This window comes from Anarhichas minor, unplaced genomic scaffold, assembly GCF_050575085.1.
Source record: "Anarhichas minor isolate MPS153535 unplaced genomic scaffold, ASM5057508v1 ptg000046l, whole genome shotgun sequence".
Classification (NCBI taxonomy): Eukaryota; Metazoa; Chordata; class Actinopteri; order Perciformes; family Anarhichadidae; genus Anarhichas; species Anarhichas minor.
Genome location: NW_027466492.1, coordinates 1665647 through 1677763, shown reverse-complemented (window position 1 = coordinate 1677763; position 12117 = coordinate 1665647).

Here is a 12117-nt window from a genome sequence, read left to right as displayed (position 1 = left end):
GTTCTAACATTTTTCTATTATGAGTAACTCGAGTCACTCAAGGAGGAAATGTGGGAGAAAAATGTATTTGTGTCTTGAAATATATTTGTGTAAAATCAATCATATCTATAATTTGAAATGTATCCATGTATATTCACATTCATACTGTGATATTGGCCTGTATCATTGTCATATGTTGTTCACGTCACTGAGACAGGGAGTCTAGTATAGCGGCTTTGGAGCCCGCGTGAAGATCGAGGGGGGATGACGCAGATAAATAAGTAGGGCAACATTTCTAACGCAGGGCAGCCGGTCGCTGTGATGGGCTGCCAGAGGCGAAATCAAGATAAGACGAGTGGTATTTATTTTTTTGTATTTTTTTTTGTGTACAGGTGTCATACATACACGTAAAAGCTTATTTTACTAATGCAAATTACTACTTTTTTGATTACCAGAATTTATTTACACTTTAATTTAAAGTTGACACTTGGAACTTTTCACTTTTCAAATTGCTTAACTTTTAAGAAATTACAGAGGTTTTCTACCTGTCTGCTGCCCATTGGCATCATGGTAACGTGGATTTCAGGCCAGCCAATCAGCTCCTTCCCATCGAAAAACTCTATTTCAAACTCATTTGTCATCGATTATTTAGTACTAATCATTATTATTGACGCTGCCTTGTTAAATGGCATGCTATTGATTCAGTATAGGCTACACAGATACTCATGCACACATGAAAAGCACAATTATTTGTGCAATAACTTTATGAGAGAAATATTAGATCTGCTGGTTCTATGACCTCAGTATCTGTCCCCAAATGCATGTGTCAAAGCTTGTCAAAGCACAACAGGTTTCATGCTATATAGTCATTTAAAATGGTCAATACACTGTAGTTAATAAACAGATCAGAGTTAGGATCTGGGTTTCATTAGGTTAGTTTTCCCTTGACCTTTATATTTGATATTTCACTTTATTGTATGGATGTGTTAGAAGTACTGTATTTCCTCAATGCATCAAGATATTCACACTCGGTTTATTCACTCAGGTATAGGGACCCCCCCCCCCCCCCCCCCCCCCTGCCCACCATCACACCAAATTTGCTATGAATCATATATTATTATATATTATGAAATTTGTGACGGTTCCCTACCTAGTTTACTTGTATTATGTGTTTATCTAAGGCAGCAGGTACCCCGAGGTGGTGGCCGCCCTAACTGTAGGCACCTGGGAACGATGCTCTCCAAGTATAAAGCTCCGCCTTTCTGGCAACGAGGCGGCTCGCTCTTCACCCACGTGCATTGTTGTTGCGTGACGTGTAATAAACTACAACTTTTGCCATCCGTCTGCGTCTCCCCCACCTGTGTCATTGCTTCAGAGCAAGGTCGTGACAAGTTGGGGACTCGCCCGTCCCGGTGTGAAAATTGTAAATCAATGTAAGGTAAGTGCTGTCTGGCTGGTTGTTACCCTGTCGGGTTCAGTGGCGTTACCCCTTTGGGTTTCGTCTTGTTAGTTGTTTTTTATTAGTGTTGCGGTGACCGTGGTTAGAGCAATCTTGCTCGGGAGCACATCCATGGTTCAGGGTGAGTCGCCAGTTTCTGGTTGCTTTCCCTCGCCACTGGGATTCAGTGCGTAATTACGCAGCGCCATTAACTGCATGAAGACCAGGATTGAGTTTGTATGTCGGTAGATTATGGTTAAGGAGTCAGCTAGAGGGGCGCACTCGTATGCTGATTAGGCCAGTGTTTTTCAACCTTTTCTGAGCCGCGGCACATTTTTTACAATAAAAACATCCCGCGGCACACCAACAACCAAAAAAGTTACAAAATGTCACATTGTAGCATAATGTCTGCGTGTATTTGTTATGGGACAGTGGTGACAGAGTTCAAGGGGGACCTCGACACTGTCACGAGAACTGTGTTCCAACAACATAACATAACATTATAAAGGTACCTGAGCTACCATGTCAGTGACTGACATCATGGCAGCAAGATTTAGTGAGCAACAGGCCCTCGATCTGTTCTTCCAAGATGAGGAGGGTGATAGTGATTTGGAGGATGTGTCAGAGCAGGAAGACAACGTGGAAGAAAGCTCTGATTACTGACTGATTATTGACTGGTTTATAATAAGCATTTTATTATGTAATGTTTTGTGTTCTAAGTGGTAAATATTGAAATAATATTGATAATTATGATTTCTTATGATATAGCAGTGGGGACAGCGTTTAATGGTTGCAATGATTAAATATGGTTATATTATTCATTCCAACAGTTTTCAGAATGTTCACGCCATTTTCAAATTCAATACAATATATTTAAGTCATTATGGCTTTTATGTTTTTATGTCTTATGTAAAACAAGACATGATAATGTGTAGTAGTAGAGGTTTTTGTCCAAAAACGAATGTTGTAAAACTTAAAAAATACACTCTCCCTGCTCTCTGAAACATATATTAAGGATTAATCATACATGTATTAATGAGACATGGGCTATTTAGACATTCTAAATAGATCTGTAGTTTAAAATTTGGTGAGCAGACGAGCAGCAGAGTTCTGGATGCACTGGAGTTTATTTCGGACTTTGGATGATGTGCTGTTGAAGAAAAGAATGCCATTGCAGAATACTCAGAGGTGGCTGTCAATATGCACATCTCTACAGAGGTGCACAGATTGCAATTCATTCCTATGAGTCATTCTTGGAACAATCGTGCATTTTAATTTGGTGGGCACTGACGAACCATTTTGTTATTTGGTATTCCTGGTTTGTTCTGTGCATCGCTTTCCTATTGTGTGTGAATATGAACACTGCAGTACCAACAATGAGCGGGACTTCTAGTGGCTCTTTTAACGCGGCTCTGTTTGTTCGTTGCCTAATTCTTTTTCTATCCAGTGAGTCTCGAACACCTGACAGCTTCGTGCGACGGCTCCACCGCTGAGGCCGTCTGAGCAGCCGGAGCTGAAGCATCTGAGGGGAAAGATAAGAATCCCTCACTGCGGCTTGTCCGGGTTTCTCCGCTTGGATCAGGGAGACGCAGCTGAGCCGAAAACCATCAGAACTGAGGCAACATGTTTGTGATGGGCCGCAATCGGCTCCAGAAGTTCAGACGGTGGATGTTCATCAGTTCGGTCATCACCCTCTTCCCACTCCCTCTGCTGCTGTGGACCTACGGGTGGGTGAAATCATTAGCCTTCATCTGCTTTACTATGGCAATGACTCAAATATCATTCTCCTCCTCCTACTGTTGCATTATATGTGGCTCTGATATGGAGGATGGAGTCCATATTGGAGCTTACTGGTGTCCCTATAAAAACAGGTGGAGGAGGAAACATCAAGGTGACTTAAACATGCAGCCTTGGAGCTAAATGTGTTCCCATTATTATACTTTGCAGGAATATATCACTCTTATATCACAGGATTTCTTACTACTGATGACTTTTTGATTATTAACAGAGAACTGATGTTTATTCTTATTTTCTAATATTATTCATTCATATTTATTATAATTCAGTTTTTTTTAATTCATAATATCTTTTGACCAGTTTTAAAACATTCAAATGATTATATGGAAGCAGTGCTGACCTGAGGTTATTACTGATGCAATGGCGGAAAATCTGTCATATGCACACATTCCAGTGTTTTGTTAGCGGGATCTATGCTCCACCTATTGAATGCTGCTCTGCACTCTGATTCAAGGATGTGGACCTGAATTTCTTGTTACGTCACTTGATGAATCACCTTTATGGATTTTAACTTTCAGATTTTGTATTTATTCTGAAAAAGTGTTCCACTTTAGCATAATAGGTAAATGTCTTTGTTTCTACTTCCTTCTGGTATTTGTTTCACCACTGGGATTATTTCCTCAATCACACGATTGCTACGCACATGTTACACTCTATGGGCGAGTGTGGCTCAGTGGTAGAGCAGGGTCGTCCTTCAATCAGAGGATCGGAGGTTCGATCCCCACTAGTCCATGTCGATGTGTCCTTGGGCAAGACACTTACCCCCAAATTGCTCCCGTAGCTGTGCCTACGGTGTGTGAATGTTAGATCGTCCTGATGGGCAGGTGGAACCTTGCATGGTAACCCCTGCCATCAGTGTGTGAATGGGTGAATGATGACGTGTTAAAGCACTTTGAGTGGTCAGAAGACTAGAAAAGACATTTGACATGACATGACATTTCCACAATGTAGTAGGCCTATTGCCTTGCATAAGTGGTGCCGGCAGACGTAATCCTGTACACACCATCCACCAATTTTTGTGATTTTGTCCTTTTTTAATGTTTCCGCACAGTGGTGCTGTAATGCACAGGCTGGCAGTGAAAATGTAGTTTTTGAAAGGCTAAACGCCAAGAAATATGGATTGAATATATCGTTAGATAAAAACATGTTGTACGTTTTGGAATTACAGCAATCGTTTTTCTCTACATTTTGACTTGTAGACTTGAGAATGCTATTGGAAATATTTGGATCACAATCTGTAGCAATCCTGCGTAGCCACCACTGGAATCTAATTCTATACAAATAGTATAATACTAATAATATTAGTGTAGGCTGATCTTTATCTGCAACTGTGCAGAAACACCAGTTTAAAAACAATGAATAGACTTGCAAAAAAAAAAAGCTGCGCAGCGTTCAAATGTTGATTTAGAATTTGAATGTGAACACTCTCTCTGCCTCTTAATGATGTGAAACCGCATGAAACTGACAGCTATCAATAAAACAGCTATCTGTGGAGGTGAAGATGTGCCGGTTGACGTGACTGAAGATGCCAGAGTGTGTGTCAGTTTAAGGAAGCAGCAGTGCTACCATATCAGCAGAGTAATAACGTAATGCACAGCAGACTATAGGGCGATTTTTACTTATTATATTATGACTTTATTCTCAATAAAGTTACTACAGCCTCCTTTGACGCTCCACACCCGGCAGTACTGTCTCCTCCTCCGGCCTAGAGCAGAGCTTTGCCCTGCTGCTCTGCTGGAAACCAACACCGACACCACACTGCTTCTGGCTCAGGCTGTACTGCTGAGCCCGCTGGAAGGAAGGGAAGCAAGGGAGAACCGAAACCAGGACTGCACAGGGTAGACTGTCAGTCCCTGCTGCAATAAAATAAGAGGTTTTCTAAAGGAACCCTGGTGCTCAGAGACTCTACTGCTTTTGTACAGAGTGCCTTTTGTGGACCTTTTTGTAGCAGTTTTGAGTCTCTTTATGGTTGGTTTGCGTGACTTTGTCGTCTTTATACGTCTCTTTGTAGCTGTTTTGCATCTCTCTTTAGTTTTTTTAATTGACTTTCCAACAAGGAAAGTTTATTCTGTCAAAAATTCTGCCTGAGTACACTGGGTTCACTGGCTTTTTCAAACTTACATTTGTGACTGTAAGGTTCCCTAGAAATGTAAAATGCAGCAAGCTCAAAGCTCAGACTGTTGGCTCTACATTGAGCAACAATTTCATTAAAACAACATTTATTCTTTGTAATTTCTCTAGATTACATTTGGCTGGAAACCAATTAAATGGCACACTACTCCTTTGCCCTCAGTGGACAAGAGTCATAATTACTACGACGATATGTTGTTTTTAGTCATTTGCCTTGTCTTTTTTCTTTGGAGGATGGTCTCTTTTGTTTTTAAAGATTGAGAAAAACTTCAATAGCCTCCTTCTATATTACCTCTGGATTTCTTCTTTGAACTTCAGTTCAAGAGAAATGTGAGTAGGTTATATGGTAAATGGACTGTACTTGTACAGCACTTTTCTAGTCTTTCCAACCACTCAAAACGCTTTCACACTATGTCATCATTCACCCATTCACACCCATTCCGTAGGGATAGCTATGGGTGAAATTTTGGGGTTGTCTTGCCCAAGGACACATCGACGTGCGACCAGCGGAGCCGGGGATCGAACCGCCGATCCTTTGTTTGAAGGATGACCCTGCTCTCCACTAAGCCATATGACTAATTAAATAATTTGCCTTGGATCCGCAGTCCCTCCAAGACCTTCCAGTTCTGTAACCAATACTACCAAGCAACCACTGAGATCTCAGTGCCTCCACCAGGAAAAATAGGTAAAACTAACCATATATAGGAATGGCGGAGTCCGCCGCTAACGTTATTCATCATTAAACATTTATTGCATTTACATCACTTTTTTTTTACATTTTAAAATGGGGATAAAATCATGTTAATGCAGGGTGTGTATGATGTGTGTTCGTAAAAGCCTAAAGAAAGCAAGAAAAGTCTTCTGTTTCACAGTTACACCTAGGAACACCAACCATCTATTTTTATTTTATTATATAGTATAATAAAATAAAAACCATTCCTCTTTCACTACACCATGTTTGTAGATGTGTGGAAGAGTGTCCTGTGCTCCTGTTGGTCAAAGTCACAGATGTGAGGGAACATGTTGCAAAAGGCAAAAGAAGTTCAAACATGCTGGTCTTTTTGTCAGGATGTCGTGAATTTTCCCAGATGCGGCGGCGGTTGTTGTCCAATATGACACATCATGCTGGATCTATTGTCGCGCCTTACATCTATTGTCGTTCCCGATCCGAGCCGACACACTACATCTGCCGGGTCAGACTATAATCTGTCTGATATCGTGTAGTCTGAACCTGTTATTATTCTGCTCATAAAAAACATCGGTAAGGAGGGATTTCTCTTGACACAAAGTGGGTAATTCAAACCCTGTGTACTCAATAAATCAGTTTACGTACCTATAATTTGCTACAGAAAATACGTTTTGAGAAGCACAAAATTTAAGATTGAAGAAACGTTTGCAAGATCTCAGAAAACCTTTGTGAAATGAAAGGTTTTTCATTTAGGGTTCCTATGACAGCTACGGTAGCTTGGAAAACGCTGGACACCCCCCACTAGGAGACTAGTTTTTGCCAGGAGGGAAAGCGTTTAGTAGGTCCGGAGACGGATCTTCAGTCAGCGGCTCTAGCAACTTGAAATGGCAGCTAGAGGAAGTTTGTTGACCGTGGACTGCCCCGACTCCCCAGTGGATTAGTTTTCTGTTGCTGCGGTTACATAATTTGGACCAAATGAGAAAAGATCATTCTTGTCTCATTTGTCTTGTCTTTTTCACTCATGCAGTTCCGCAGGGAGAAAATGTGCCTTTCGTGGCAGTCCCCGGGACAAAGACGCTGCTGGTGGCAGCTTATCAGGAGCACCGCAACGGGAAAAAGGAGGTCAGTGAAGAGAGCAGAGCACCTACTCCGGTTTTACTCCCTGTGGTGCTCAGCGGATGCTACGTGGAAATTAAGACGAATAAAATGGCAGCAATACAGTAAAACATTGTAAGACTAATAGACAAAAATAATTAAAAAATGCCAGGATAAAATTTGTACATCCTTGTCCTTGTTTTCTGGTTCCAGGTTCGTCTTATTTCAGTAGTGCTGAGGAGCGAGACGATTGCCTATCGCTGCCTCCTCCTTTGTCAGGGGCAACTGCGCATCACTAAAGGTGTCGGCAACATCCACAGCGATCACTTTGGCTTTGCGTATGGGACAGCAGACATCATGTGTCCTCTCCCTCCAGGCTGTGAGACACCTTCACTTATCGCTGTGACCTCTGCTGCATCCGACTCTGAAGGTACTGAAAGGGTTCTGCAGGTTTTTAGCCATGCTAGCGACAGGGCTCTAGGACTGGCAATGTTGGTCTAGCACTTTGGTAGAGATCTAAATATCTCTGGCCAGACATCCGCGGTGCCCAAACAACCAATCCTGTAGACTTTGACGAACCTCTAACTTTTCTTCTAGCGCCACTAGAAGCTCAAAGTTTTCACTCATATTTTGAAACTTCTCCAACATCTACCAGATGGATTGGCATCAAATCTTCACGGTACACAGACAACCTTTCTTAAAGACTTTGGTGATCTCTTTTCTTTTACCGCCATCCACGAGGTTCACATTTGTGGTTTTGAAGGAAATATTTTATTGCCATAAAATTCAGCAGCGACATCTACGAACGCACCATCAGTTCAAAACTTGAATTCATCAAATACTTTGGTTTACGAGTACTGCAATGTTTTGAATACATTACGAGTATATTTCTACATACATCAACAGACATTTGGTATCTTCCCCGGTGATTACTTTATTTAGGCATTTCTCACATTTTGGCTCTTCTCTGTGGACTTAGATCCAATTGAGTTTTTGAAGGTGAAGAACCAGAAGGCGCAGAGTGACTCCTTTCCTTACAACTTCACCATCTGCCTCTCCACCATGTATGATTTCACCAACATGCTGCAGGTAACATTCCATAACACAGATTTTTCAGGTATTTTCAAACTTGACAAAGATTTGTCAATTCTTAAGGATCCTGAAGTTTTTTTTGGCTATCTTGCATTTTAGCGCCTGGTGTGTGTCAACCAAATACCTTTGTTATATTGTAGCTGGTCCAGAGTTTGGAAATGATGCAGTTACTGGGGGTGAATAGAGTTGTCATCTATCAGACCAACAGCAGCCCTGAAACACAGCCCATACTGGATTACTACAAACACAAAGGTGGAGTATTTTTTTCACAAGTGTGCGATTGTTTTCCCTGAGTGAAGGATAAAAAGCTGTTCCAATGCTCAATGCCCTGCTTTCCAGGTCCATGACAGCAGTGTGTTTCCTCAATAGCTGGAATACTTCCATAGTCATACTTTTTTTGCAATGAAGATAACTTGCTTTCCAGTCAAAAGACATCACAATATCAACATGACTACAGTACAGTAGTTTTATCAGAGTTTGTGAAAACAGCTGTACCTGTGCCTTCTTTATGTGTAGGTGCATTTTTGGTGAACGATCACTTTCAGCGCTTACCTCAGTCAGAAATACATTGTGTTTCCTGCGGCTGCTTTACAATAACAGCAGCAGTATGTTGGGTTTGTGTTTGGGGTAACTTTATTCAGTGAGACAGATTGTAGGAGCCGCATTTAAGTTTATGTCTATGTATTTTAATTACTGATCTTTTTCTTTAATTGTGTTGAAAGCAAGTGTGCCCCGCTCACAGGTGCAGAGGGCAACCTGTCAGATGGTGGTTATGATGCAGAGTGAGGTGGAGAAGCGGGTGACGGCAGATACCGTTTTTGACCTCGGCCTCAGCCTGTGAAAGCGTCTGAAAGGCATCGGCAACGCTGCAGTAAAAAGGACATTGAAACAACTGCATCTTATGTTCCTATTTTTGTTTATTTTGCAATAAATGGAAAGCAACAGCGAACCATTCTTTTTGGAAAGGCTGCGAGTCTGACATACTGCAACCGAACTCTACGTGGTAAAAACTATATATGACATCGAATATAGGGGTTAAAGGAACTACATTGCGTCAAAAACGTGCTGTGGATCGATGTTGGAGGATTTTTTTAGCAGCAGTACCCGGAGAAAAGACAAAGGAAATGCCAGCTGTCTGTCTGCGCTCATCAAGAGCAGGAAAAATGTCGCATTTAACACGGAGAATGAACATTGTGAACAATCTAATGACTGATAACGACTATCTTGATGAAGTTAAAGGAAACATGATTAAGTTTAATTAACTTCTAGAAGATTTTAAAGGTTTGAATGCGTCCTACATCGAACTGTTGGATGAGGACACAAGAAAGGAAGACAGTGGAAAATGGATGTGAACAAATCATAGCTTTCCTTGCTAATGTAACGAAATGGATTTCAGCCACGGAGAACCCCATTTCATTCAGCTTTGCTAACGTCTCCTCTTCTGTCACTCAAGCCAGAGAATTGCCACTTGAGGGTGAGATCCCATACGAAAACGGTGGTTTGAATGATGTTGATACGCAATCAGTTAAGTTCGCCTACTCTTCCTCATCCTGACGCATAAGTGGGGAGGCAGAGCGAGCAGCTTTAATGACCAAAGCTGTAAAGTTTCAAGAAAAGCATACCATTGAAGAGCAGGAACAAATGCTAAGAAAAAGAAGAGAAACATTGGAATTGCATACAGAAATAGCAGCTACTACTGCCAAAATAAACTATATAAAAGAGGCTGAAATGTCGACGCTTAGCCATGTACAGCCTGATGCAGCCCCAGTTTATAAACCTGTGTTAGGTGCAGAGGCAGCTGAAGTCATGACTGGTGGATCAGCGGCTACAGGTGCACAAATGGATGAAGAGCTGGACAGTTTGCTTTATCCTTATATGGATTCTCCAGTAGTTAGGAGCAATGCAGGTGCTCACTGTTAATTTTCTACTTTTGATTTAAAAGCAGATAATCATCAAAGTCAATCAGTAAATCAGGCCAGCAGTAATGCCCAGTCACAAATGCAGCAAATTCCTTTTACACCCAGCTCTGCACAGGAAAACCACATGATCAAAATTCTGGAGAATCAAAACAATTTGTCAAAGATTCTTGTGAAACAGCAACTTCTGTCTACATTACCACAAGGAAGCATTCCACTCTTTGATGGACACATTCTGGAGTATAAGTCTTTTATTCATTCATTTGAAAGCCTGATTGAAAATAAAACAGACAACAGAGATAGGCTGCAGTTCCTTATAAAGTTTACAAAAGGCCAAGCTCAAAGGCTAGTCAAAAGCTATGAGTACATGTCCCCAAATAGAGGCTACCAGAAAGCTAAAGAGCTACTAAAGACAAACTTTGGAAATGAATACGTCCACGGCTACTTTCTGCTCCGAAACGCTCATCTCTCAGCTCAATCTGAAAGGTAGAAAAACACACATTCTACTTAGCACAATGAATCAGAGAGAACTTGTTCCGACTCATGTTGTATCTGGAATAGAAGTTTCAGCACTGGACAGCGACAACTTCTTACCTCTTCCTGAAGTCTTCCCTCAGAGAGAAATGCCAGTTACAACAAACAACATTCTAAGAACTATCTAAGAACCGTCAACCTTCCCAGTATCAGTGCTAAGGTAAAATTGTTGATTGGAACAAATGCTCCAAAATTATTGGAACCATGGGAGGTTATAAATAGCCGAGATGAAGGCCCCTATGCAGTAAGAACCTTGTTGGGGTGGGTTGTAAACGGGCCAATGAGAAGTGGTGGTGATGGCAGTGCAGTGAGTGTAAATGTGAATAGGATATCAGTCGCAAGTCTGGAAGAGCTACTGATCTCACAGTACAATCAAGATTTTAATGAAGTAGCATCTGAGGAAAAGATTGAAATGTCTATCGAAGACAAAACATTTTTGGAAATAGCTGGTGAGGCTGTCCAACATGATGGACATTACAGTCTAAAGCTACCTTTCAGGAAAGCCAATGTCAGCCTCCCTAATAACCGGCAAATTGCAGAGCAGCGCCTGCAGAGCCTAAAAAGGAAAATGAACAAAGACCAGCAGTACAAGCAGGAATATGTTGCGTTCCTGCATGATATCTTTGAGAACATATCTTTCTGTTGTAAGCTCGATCTTCGATCCCCTTGGCTTCGTGGCTCCTCTCATTCTCCCAGCCAAGCAGTTGCAACAGGAGCTCTGACAGAGAAGCTTTGGATGGGACGAACCTTTGCCTCAGGCTATATTGGATCGGTGGATTGACTGGTTGAACAGTCTAGAAAGGATTAAGAGCTTCAGCGTTGCTCGTTGTATGAAGCCTAAACCCTATGGAACACTAAAACATGCACAACTGCATCACTTTGCTGTTGCCAGTGAAAGTAGCTATGGCTCAGTGAGCTATATTCGGCAGGTTGATGTTCAGGATGTGGTGCATGTTACTTTTGTCCTAGGAAAGTCCAGAGTCCTTCCTTTAAAGCACACCACAATACCGAGATTGGAGCTGGCAGCTGCAGCAAAATGCTTCACATAAAACCATTAAAAACATCAAAACATAAGGCAAAAGAAAAGGAGATTTAAAAACAATTAAGAACATTGATTGAATAATTAAAAACAGTCATTAAAACACTAAAAAGCTATAAAATAGAATAATAGTTGCAGTGCAGTGTAAGAAATTAAATACAGTAGTAAAATGCAGAAATGCAGGAAATGCAATGGTTCAATTCAAGGCAGCAGCAAACAGAAAAGTCTTCAATCTTGATTTAAAGGAGCTGAGGGTCTCAGCAGACCTGCAGCTTTCTGGGACTTTGTTCCAGATATGTGGAGCAGAACAACTGAACGCTGCTTCTCCATGTTTAGTTCTGACTCTGGGAACAGAAAGTAGAGCAGTCCCAGACGACCTAAGGGGTCGGGATGGTTCATAAGGTAGCAG